The sequence below is a fragment of the Diabrotica undecimpunctata genome, chromosome 6, assembly GCF_040954645.1.
Source record: "Diabrotica undecimpunctata isolate CICGRU chromosome 6, icDiaUnde3, whole genome shotgun sequence".
NCBI classification, from domain to species: Eukaryota; Metazoa; Arthropoda; class Insecta; order Coleoptera; family Chrysomelidae; genus Diabrotica; species Diabrotica undecimpunctata.
The window spans coordinates 117,896,611-117,908,832 of NC_092808.1; the positions used below are offsets into that span (position 1 = coordinate 117,896,611).

The window sequence follows — 12,222 nt, forward strand, 5'->3', positions numbered from 1 at the left end:
AAACAATATAAAATGAAAATTAGGTGCGTCATAAAACGCTATCGATCATTTTCAAATTGAGTATAAGTATAAGTATTTTCTTAGGCCACATTTTTTTTTATCGCAGCTATATGTTTTATCTGTTATATGTTTTCTTTTTTTTATGCACTATTAATGTGGTAGTCTTTATTCATATATTGTCCTTCTTGTACTTTTTATTGATATATTGTACTCTCGAATGAGTTACACTTTCGAAGTTATAATCGCCTTTCGCTAAATATTTCTTTCTGTTCAGATTGTATATATTTGCTTGAAATTTTTGTCTAATAATTTAACACAAAAACAGATTATGTGCTAATTTTAGCTTATTCTAATATTTTTCAGGAATGAAGGTTACATTTAGAAAAATTTTGAACCGAATACAAAATTTAAAAAAAAAGGCAATTGAGGAAATGACAACAGACCAACCACGCCAAAGGAAGTACCTTAAAGAATAACAGTAAACTTAATATGCATAAAACTTAACATAAATGCTGCCAGTAATATCAGTATAAGACAAAGAATATATCAACGCTAACTTGAACTTTTAGTATTAATACCGGGAAAATATGGAATAGCAAACGAACTCATAAAATATGGCTAACCACAGCTAATGCAACAGCTAACAGTCATGTTTAATAAAGTCATAACATTAGAACGAATGCCTAAGAAACGGAGAACCAGTATTATAATTCTACTCTTTAGGAAAGGCGAAAAAAACACGTTCCCAGCAATTATATCAGATGAAAAACAACTATTTAGAAGAGAAAGATCTTGTAACGACGCTGTCTTTGTAATCAGGCTACGATTTAGAGAATGCATTCGACAGAGTGCGATTATCAGACTATATACATTGATTATATAATAAATAAGTACTATTGGAGATCATAAACTAATACAAAATGTATAAGTAACAGACACAACTGAAGTTAAGTTTCAGGCAGAAACAACAGATTCCATCAAAATATCAAATTTTATTACTATACCAATCAATGCGTGAGTTTGGTATACCAGAAAAACTTATCCGATTAACGAGAATGACAATGTCTATCTTAAAAGCAAGTGTTAGGATGCAGGGAGAGAGTTGTAGATAAAGGATGGACTCAGAGAAGGGGTGCCCTGGCTTGCCTCTTATTTAATATTGCCTTGAAAAAGGCAGTCCGGGACACACGAATTTAAGACAATAGATTGATACAAATCTTAGTATACCCTGAAGACTTTGACATAATAGTGCATAGTAAGCGAGATGTTGAGCAATATTTCCTAAAATTCAAAACGGTAGGATCCTATAGCAAATGAGGAATGAGAAACAGCCTTTGAAAGTCATATCTTTGAACGTGTTGACAGCTTCACATATCTTGTCTCGCTAGTGACTACTACAAAAAACAAGCGAATAAATTAAAAGACGCATTACACTTATAAATAAGTTCTAGGACTAAGGATTCCAAAAACAATTTCACTTAAGACACATCCAAAGAAGAACTAAAATTATTATATAAAAAACAGTGCTGGGGCCGGTCCGGAAACATGGACTCTAGCGCAGAAGGATGAAAGTCTTTTGGGAATATTCGAGCGTAAAATACGCCGCCACCGAATATAATCATCATCATTGGTGCTATAGCCCTATAAAAGAGCCTCGACCTTCCCAAGTCTATTACGCCAGTTAGTTCTATTCATTGCCAACTGTTGCGAGTTTGCTGCGCCTATTTGTCTACCATCCTCATTTACACCATCCCTCTATCTGAGTTTTGGCCTACTCCTACTTCCACTTCCCACAGGTTGTGACATAAGGATTCTTCTAGGAGGGTTGTTCTGCTGTGATCTTGTCAGATGTCCTGCCCATCTTAGTCTTCCTATTTTTATAAAGGATACTACATCTTTACCACCAAATATATGTTTATATCTGTGATATATCTCGTAGTTGTACCTCCTTCTCCAAACACCATTTTCACAGATGCCACCGAATATTCTTCTTAGGATCCTTCGTTCAAATATAAGCAGATGATTTTCATCTGCCTTGGAAATGATCCATATCTCCGACCCATATGTCAACACTAGTTGTATAAGGGTTTTGTATATGGTTATTTTTGTTTTTTGGCTTAATTTTCTGCTTCTCATATGTTTACTCAGTCCAAAATAGCATTTGTTTGCTAGGATTATTCTTCGCTTGATTTTTTCCGTCATGACGTTCTCCTTGGTGATCAGGGAGCCTAAGTATGTGAATTTGTCCACCACTTCAAAGGTAGAGTTATCAACCGTGAATTGGTGGCCGATGTTTCTGGCTCTATTGTTGGGTGTTGATGACATTATCTTAGTTTTCTCATTTACTTGCATGCCCATATTTAGAGGCGTTTGACAAGGTGGTATACATTTCTTCTAGCTTGCGTGTTGTGCGGGCAACTAGGTCAACATCATCTGCATATGCCAAAATTTGGGATGATTTATTAAAAATGTTTCCTCTGTTGTCTATTTGGGCATTCCTGACCGCCTTTTCCAGAGCTATGTTGAAAAGGAGACACGCCACACCGAAAATAATAATCAACACAATAACGAACCTGAATTAAGACACGAAATAGAAATCAGTTTTCAGGAAGCAGAGACAGCCATAAATTCACTTAAAAATAGAAAGTCACCAGGATCAGATGAAATAACCAACGAGCTTCTAAAACACGGAGGAGAAAGTATAACTAGAGATGATAAAATTTATGATAAAACTTAAAAACTATACAAAGACTAATATTGCATTGCAAGATACCAGACGCATGGAGAAACAGCGTAATGATACCAATGTTCAAGAAAGGAAATAAAGAAGACCCCAACAATTATAAAGATATAAATCTACTGCACACCGCACTTAAGCTTACCACAAAACTCCTAACCAACAAAATCAATAAAGTAACAACTTTATCAGATGAATAACAAGGATTCAGATCTGGAAAATCCGTATTTGTACAAAGACAAATCACAGGAAAGGCCCTCAAGTACAATAAACCAGCATATCTATTTTATAGACCTGACAAAAGCTTTCCATCGCATCCAAGTCGAAGACGTCTTACACCTACTGTATAAAAGAAAAGTACCAATTAATATTATACAAACTATCGAAAACATCTACTTCCATAATCCAATACAGGCAAAGATAAATGAAAAATTAACACAGTGTATACCAGTACAAAGCGGAGTAAGACAGGGTGACTCGTTAAGCCCACTTCTCTTTAATATAATAATGGACGAAATAATACAAACAGTACGTAAAGGTCATGATTATAGAATGGAGAACAAAGAAATCCAAATAATATGTTATGCAGACGATGCCGCATTAATCGCCGAGACAGAAGACGAGCTCCAAAGATTAACACACATCTTCAATACAACAGCCAAGAAATACAATATGATAATATCAGCAGAAAAAAACCAAATGTATGACAACATCTAACTACCTACTACAATGTAAAATCGAAATTGATGGGAAAATAATAAAGCAGAAAACAAGGTTTAGATATCTAGGAATAGATATAACTAGTTACGGAGATGTCGAAGAGGAAGTACGACAACAAACCTTAAAAGCAAGTAAAGCGGCGGGATCTCTTAATGACATAATCTGGAAGAACAAACACCTAAGACAAGACACAAAAACAAGAATCTATAAAGCATCAATTGGACCTATATTAACATACACGGCGAAGACAAGATCTGACACATCTAAAACGAGACGACTACTAAAAACAACAGTGATGAAAATACTCCGACGAATATCAGGGAAAGGTCTGTTGGATAGGGAGAGAAGCGAAAACATAAGAAGGGCATGGGTGACAGGGCAATATAAAAGACATAAATGGATGGGTGACAAAACGGAAACAGGAGTGGAACGAACACATTAGTAGAATGGCAGAGGATAGGATAGTACGAATAGCACGAGATAAGTCACCAAATGGACGAAGAAGTATTGGCAGACCAAGAAAAAATGGTGCGATAATTTAAATAATTTAGGAGGCTAATTATGAAGAAGAAACAGGCTTTAAAGCTTACTTACAAGAAGGAAGAAGAAAATACGCCGCAAAATATTTGGAGCTATAAACGACCAATGGCAGTGGCGCGAAAGATATAATTTAGAATTCTTAAGTGTAACGTTCATTAAAACACAGCGACTTAGATGGGATCATTTCAAAAATGAATGGTGAGGAGTTTAATATGAGAATATCGTCAGAAAAAAGAAAAAGTTATATAATATTATATGATAATATAAATAGCAAAGTGGTGCAAATTAGAGATTGAAAACAAAATGGTAAAACAAGTAATGAAACTGAAACCTGAAATTGAAAGTGACAACAAAATCTAGATATAAACCAAAGAACAAGTGGCAAAAGCAAGTAAAAATTTAGGATACCTTAATAATATAGTGTGGAGAAACAAACATCTAGACGTAGAAACGAAACTGCGCTTTTGAAGTTTTGTCTATCAGGGCATATACCGCAGAAGCAACACCAGACAATAGCACAAAAAGATGCCTGAAAACAAGTGAATGAAAATCGTAAGAAGAATAACAGGAAAGACACTGATAGACAGATCAAGAAGTAATGACATCACAAACACCTACAGAATAGACAACAGAAACGTATAGGTGCAATTTCAAAAGGAAGAATGGAATATAATTAGAGTTGTAGAAAACATAATAGTTAGAATTGTCCGAGATAAATCACAAGTTGAAAGAAGAATCATTGATCTATCTACAAAGAGATGGTATGACAATATTCTAATAGAATACGAGGCAGTGTTGAAGGAAAACAGGCAATATGCCTAGACATAAGTAGAAGATGACTATATAGAGCAAACAACAACCGGCGAATACCATACTACAGCGAAGTAGAACAACATTTGAATGATTTATTCTAGTAAACTCTAAAATTAAGAATAATAATTATGGAAATTAATCTCCAGGCAAAGATTTGCAGATTATTATTCCAGAATTCAAAATAAAAGAATAAACCATAAAATACTACATGTAATTAAAGTGAAGTACAGCATAGCTGACAATTTTTAATCTACAAGTAGAAGGTTCGGTCGTCTCCAAAAGTATGAGGGACTTACTAACCTATATATGAAATTAGATAGTGCAATATGAAAAAAGGAATATCCCAGATAAGACAGTATGGATGCATAAAAATTAATTAAATCAAAAACACAGATCTAGAAGCAAAATTATAGATAATGAATGAATATTAATCTACATCCGATTATTAATTACATTTTGTAAAACGCTGGCTATTTTTTTATTACACAAAATTTGTGCAAATTACAGAATAAAATAAAAATAACTTACAACGTTGTGGCCAGATTGATATGGAATCAACCTTCTTCAAAGAACGTAAAAGTTCTTATCAATATTAAAAAAACCAGACACAACAACAAACTTATCAGATCCGCAACGAAACACCACTGTTGAAGAAGAAGAAAAATTTCAGAATTGTTTATCTAGAATGTACACGTACGATCCTCGAAAAATAAAAAAGTTGCGCGTGTTTTCGTTTCAGTTTAAAAAAGCGGACTTTTTATTTGTTATTAACCTTGACGCCGGTAACTCGGACGGAACACTGAAGTAAAACTTGACAATTACTATAAATGAAGCTGTCTTATCTCCAATCTGGCTAGGATTTTGATAGGGGAGACAATCCATACTGGGTGGACCAAGTGACGAACAATACCAACCCTAATACTGTACTCTCTGTCCAGCGGCGGAGATAATTTTAAAAATTAAGTTGTTTAATTTATTTAAAGACTTATGTACGTATTTTTTTTAATTAACCAAATAATAATTATTTCGCTATACTTTGTAGCTATAAGTTTTATTTAGTTTGTAGCTCAGATGAAAGTTAATATGTATACTGAAGTACTGGATAATTATTTGAAATGTATTATAATATAAATGTATTAAAATTCATCTATAAAGATATTAAACTTCGAGTAACACACAAAAGAATGGAACAAAAAATTAATAATAATGAAGTAGTTGCACCAGATGATCTTACTGGAAAATATAGACAGCATTAAGGAGAAGAAAACAGAAACAAGCTTGCCAAAATCTACTTTACATTATGTAATGTTCATGCTATGCAAGAGCCGTGCAAGATAGATTATGCAACTGCGCATGCGCACGCGACATTTACAAGAAATATCTGTGCTGGACTAAAAGTTAGATGGTGTTCTATTTTTGATGCACTTTATCGTCAGAATTGATGTTAGCAATATAACAAAATTTATAGTTTAGGATAAAATTTAACCTTAATGTGTAAGTGTAAATGTTACTTACATGGACATATAATACAAGATAGACTGATTGTTGTAATACCAGCCCATTCCTCAAAGCAGTCCCTGCATCTCTTTCTAATGGACCGAGTTTATCATCAGTGACCTTTTCATTGGTCACTTAGGCCACGTGGCCGATAAACCTGATAAATTAAAACGAGACGCAGGGACTGCTTTTGTCAGTTTTCTCTATAGCACTAGGGGAACATTGGATGTAATAATTTGTGATTTGTATTTGAATATATTTAATGCTGGACTGAAATTTCCAAGTGAAATATCTTAAAGTTAATGTTCTGATATATTTCTTCTGTTGGTAATAGTGAAAGTGGTATCTCAAAATAGCTCTGATGTAAACAGATCAAGCTAAGCAAGAGATATGCCATGCAAGACGGACTTGCATAGCATGAGACTTGCATGGCCTAGATGTTTTAAGGCTTTCTTAACAAATTTTCTAATAAAATAATGGAAACGAAAGTGGCAGAAAGTAAGTGATAGATGGCGTCAGCTGTAGCGCAGTGGCGGTATTAGCTTAACAAGCTGGAGGACCCGGATTCGATTTCCGGCACTGACAAATTTTTCAGTTTCTAATTTAAATGAGTGCTTCGGAGGGTGTACTATACCTAGTGAACTAGATTCATCAACATCATCATCTTTGGCTCAACAAACCTTTGTGGATCTATGTGGATATATATATATATATATATATATATATATATATATATATATATATATATATATATCGAGAAAAGGAGTACGACCGTCAATCCAAAATAAACTAAGGTACACTCGAAGAGTGGTGGGTTTTTCGGTCAAAGTGGAGAAATAAAAGACAAAGAAGGTGGCTACTTCATCTATTTATTGAAGACGTTTCGCTTTCTGCTCAGAAAGCATCATCAGTTCATCTAAAAAGAACAATATGAAACCAAACATCCATAGAGAAGTTACAATAAAAGTGTGTTACCTTACAAAGATATGTAGCAGTCAATGATCTTAAAAATATGAAAAAGCTTACGAAACTGGACATTCAGAGTTAACGTTGTATAAAACAATTTAATAAAGTTTCAATTAATTGTTTTATACAACGTTAACTCTGAATGTCCAATTTCGTAAGCTTTTTCATATTTTTAACATCATTGACTGCTACATGTCTTTGTAAGGTAACACACTTTTATTGTAACTTCTCTATGGATGTTTGGTTTCATATTGTTCTTTTTAGATGAACTGATGATGCTTTCTGAGCAGAAAGCGAAACGTCTTCAATAAATAGATGAAGTAGCCACCTTCTTTGTCTTTTATTTCTCCACTTTGACCGAAAAACCCACCACTCTTCGAGTGTACCTTAGTTTATATATATATATATATATATATATATATATATATATATATAGATGGCTTTTCTAGATATTGAGAAAGCATTTGACAGAGTGTCCCAGGAAGCAGTTTGGAAAAGTCTGCAAAATAGAAATATTGACCATCAACTAACTGGTGCTATCAAAAGCCTGTATCAAAATAACAAGAGTTATGCACGTAAGGATCATCCAAGTATACTTGGAATCAGAGATGTTTGCAATAAACGAGGGTCTAAGACAAGGAGGTGTTATGAGCCCCACACTGTTAATATTGATTATTGACGACATAATTAAGGAAACAAAAGCAAGTATACACAAAGTACATATCGGATATAGTAAACTACGACCGGTCGGTATAGCTGAGTGTGCATTCGCAGATGATCTCTGTTATGCGCTTCCAACGAAAGGGACATCCAGAAAAATATAGATAGCTGGAATAATGAGCTGGCAATTAGAAACATGAAGATTAATGTTAAGAAAACCAAGGTGATGCTAATAGCGAAAACTAACCGAAATGTTAACATAGAAATTAACCAACAACTCATAGAACAAGTAGATGCATTCAATACCTAGGGGTTACAATAGACAGAGAAGGTACCATGCAGAATGAAATAACAGAAAGAATAAGTAGTGCTTCAAAAGTGTACCATAATCTTAGTAGAGTATTCATAGGTAAACCGGAAATCAGCAGAAGAACCAAAATGACAGTTTATAAGACAGTATTCCGACCAATCTTGATATATGGAAGCGAGAGCTGGGTTTTAACAAAGCAATTAAAAAGCAAGATACAAGCCATTGATATGAAATATTTAAGACGAGTCAAAGGAATAACACGACGAGACAAAATAAGAAATGAAAATGTTAGAGAAGAAGTGGTCACAGAATCTGTACTACATGCTATTGAAACACAACAAATAAAATGGTTTGGTCATCTGTGCCGAATGAGCGACAACCGACCCGTCTGGAGCAAGTCTGGAAGGCTAAACTGAAAAAGTTTAAAACCAGAGGCAGACCACGGAAAACCTGGGATGACGAAGTAGGGCAGATTTTGAAAAGTAGGGGAGTGGAATGGTCAGAAGCTCAAAATAAGGCAAAAAACAAGAAAGAATGGACAAAATTCGTGCAGAGAATAGAATAAAAAAAATTTTGTATTTTCATTGGATTTGAGATGTAATGATATCTGTAACCTGTATTTGTATTTACCTCACACCTTAGGGTAGAGAGGTGTTCGATTATATATATATATATATATATATATATATATATATATATATATATATATATATATATATATATATATATATACGTATATATATATATATATATATATATATATATAATTTGAAATTATATCTTCTCTGCCACTACAATTGATAATTTATAACTACAAATATTTTGCGGAGTATTTTACTCTCGAATATTCCCAAAAATCTTTCATCTTTCTGCGTTCTGTTTTTGTTCATATGTGAGGACCGACCCCAGCAGTGTTTTGTATATAACAATTTTATTTCTTTTTTGGATGTATGTCCATAGTATGCCCTATTTGTAAGGTTTATTCGTCTTTCAATCTATTCGCTTGTTTTGTTAGTAATAGTCACTAGCGAGCCAAGGTATGTAAAGCTGTCAACACGTTTAAAGATATGGCTTCCAAAGACTGTTTCTCGTTCCTCATTTGCTATAGTATCCTTACCGACATGTAATTGGTTTTGTAGCGTATGCTAAGATTTATATCGATCTATTGTAAATAGTACCGCCGGCTCTAATTTGTGTGTCTCGGACTGCGTTTTTTAAGGCACTATTAAATAGGAAGCAATCCATGGCAATGGTAGCTGCAATTAATTCTACAAGGCAAAGTGGAAGGAAAACGAAGTCCAAGAAGGCGTAGGATTTCCTGGCTGAAAAATGTACGTACGTGGTTCAACACACCAACCGCAAATCTTTTCAGAGCAGCAGTTTGCAAAATACAGATTGCCATGATGGTCGCCAACATCCGAAACGGATAGGCACTACAAGAAGAAGCTAGGACATCAACTTTTCTGAGTCCATCCAGTCCATCCAGTCCATTCTGAGTCCTGAGTAAATATGGCCTGGTGTTTCCCAACTAGGCCCACTGTGTAAACTTGTAGCCAATCGTAGAGAATATTTGCTAGTATTTTGTAAGCTGTTGTTAACAGGGTTATACCTCCGTAATTGTCACACTGGAGCTGGTCGCCTTTTTTATGTAACGGGCATATCACGCTTTGAGACCATTCACAGGGCGTGGTCTCATTTTGCCAGACAAGAATAAACGTTTATGCAGTGTCTGTATCAGGGCGTTGCCACCAGTCTTGTAGAGCTGATTGCAAATTTAATCAGTTCCTGGTTATTTATTATTTTTAAGCTTTTTAATGGCTTAGGAAACCTTTTCAATGGTAGATGGTCTTTCGTTTGGATTAAATAGATTTCAATTATTTCGTTTTGCTAGGGTTTTATCTGCTTTTTCAATACGATGGCTATTAAATTTTGTGCCAAAAAATTGAACCCATTGGTTTAAGATTAAGATCGAATAATATAGGATATTTCCTTCTTTATCCGTACAGCTTCCTATTCTTTGCCAGAATTCTTTTCTTTTAAAGATTCCAAGTTTCGATTTGATTTCTTAGTCATTCTATGCTTTCTAACAGATTTTCCTTAAATTGCCCTTTTTTCTTCGATGTAATTTATATTTTTGCGATTCGGTATTTATTATTTGCACATCTTGTGCATCTTGCTTGATTTTTCTTTAGGTAAGCTACATTTTTGTTATCTGTTGCGTGTTGATACACCTTGACAAACTACCCCTAATATTTGCGTTGCCTTCTCAGTTATGTTTCTACCTTTTGTCTACAGGTCCTCCACATTTTCTTCTCCATTCCCTTATCCACTTGTCTTCTATACTCTCACGCAGCCAGTTTTAATCCAGGATAAAATACATATTAGCGAATATACAGAGGAATATATTATACGTGAAATCAAATCTTGACTGTCCTTTCTTTTATTTCGTTATACTCTTTATGAGTACAAGAAACCATTTCGCCAAGGATTTTTGCTTAGATGAGGAGATATGTTGTGAAATGCATCTTTTAGATCCTCCATATCTCTCTTACATCTTTAGCATCGTTTGTTTTGCTTTGCAAATTTATAGAAGGCACAGATTAAAGCAAAAAATCTGAATTTTGGTTTCGTCAATAGAAATCTTCAGATTTCTACTTTTGAGATTTATTATCAAATGTCGCTATAGCGTCCAAAGTGAAGCGATTTTATTGTTGCTTCTTTTGAGGGAAAAGATTTTTTTCACATTTAGAGCTTCTGTACCAGTCGGTCTAATGATTCCTGCTAGAATGAAATGCTTATAAGCGAATATACATAGGCACTATACATGAACTTAAATCGTAATGGTCCTTTCTTTTAAAGGTATATGTTTTGACTTTGGAGCACAAATTAGTCAAACCTTTCGTGTTTAAATCGGTATCAATATAACAGTTATTTCGGTGTAGTCCGCACCTCATCGGTCGATTCGGGCTTGATATCAGTTCAAACTACGAAAGGTTCAACTAATGTTTCCAAAATATTTCCCACGTTAGTGGTTAGCGCACAGAGGTGCCACCTGCTTTGATGACAAAGAACTTAATAATTTAATAAATTGTTTTCTGTCCCCTAGGCTGTCGAAATGGTGCACAATGTTAAATTTAAAGATTGGACAAAATATAAAAATCAAATTTTGGATACGTTACAAGGAAACGTAAAGCTGTTGGTTCCACCTACGTAAGTGGTCGTTAAGTCATGTTAGTCACGCTTGCGCGACCTGAAAACCCCTAATGGTAGACCTTGTAGCCTAAAGGTTACAAGAACTTTACTTTTTAATTATAGCTGGATACGCAATGAAAATATGCTAGGGTCACTTAGGATTTATATCACTTTAGATAAATTAACAAAAGCAACGATCATGACATATACGCTGTTACAGAGATTCCAAGTGTATGCCTGATGGAGTATTAGTAACATATAGGATATACAAGTAGGATTGAAGATATCAGATATCAAGAAATTAGGCAAGGGAAGTAGATCTTGTTTAAGTTCCTATACATTTTATTAATACGTTTTTGCAAATTCTATATTTGCCTTTTTAAGCTCGCGAGAGCTTAATTTAAAAAAAATCTTAACATTTTTTAATCGCAATACGATTTTGAATGCGTAAAATCAATTTCGATTCAGCCGCGAAGGCCGCTGTCCCTCAATTTCCTGACAGATGGACTACTTTTAATTCACATTTTATAGTAAAGGATTTTATTTAAAAAACAGATCTTAGGACCTTATACTTGTAAATCGCAGTCAACTTTGACCGATCATAACTCCGGATCTAATGAACCGATCATCTTATTTTGTCTTTTTTTAAGCGTCTTTCGAATCACTTTTAATATCTGTTTCGAAAATTAAAATCGATTAACAATTGATGAAGCTATTTATATTGTTTATAACCCTAAAATTTACAAAACTTTTAAAAAAAATCCCTAGGCTCTCCTTATCGACGGAT

General features: G+C 34.2%; 1 protein-coding gene across 2 annotated transcripts in view; it reads right to left on the minus strand.

Moving 5' to 3' along the window:
* Positions 1-12,222, minus strand: part of shd (cytochrome P450 family 24 subfamily A member shade) — a 126,837-nt gene that overhangs the window by 84,621 nt on the left and 29,994 nt on the right. The window contains exon 1 of one of the 2 annotated variants that reach the window (XM_072535229.1): positions 5,339-5,631. The exons of the other annotated variant lie outside the window; for it this stretch is intronic. The gene's annotated coding sequence lies outside the window, so the exon portion shown is untranslated. Of the gene's footprint in view, positions 1-5,338; positions 5,632-12,222 lie in introns of those variants that run through there. 2 annotated transcript variants of the gene reach the window in all.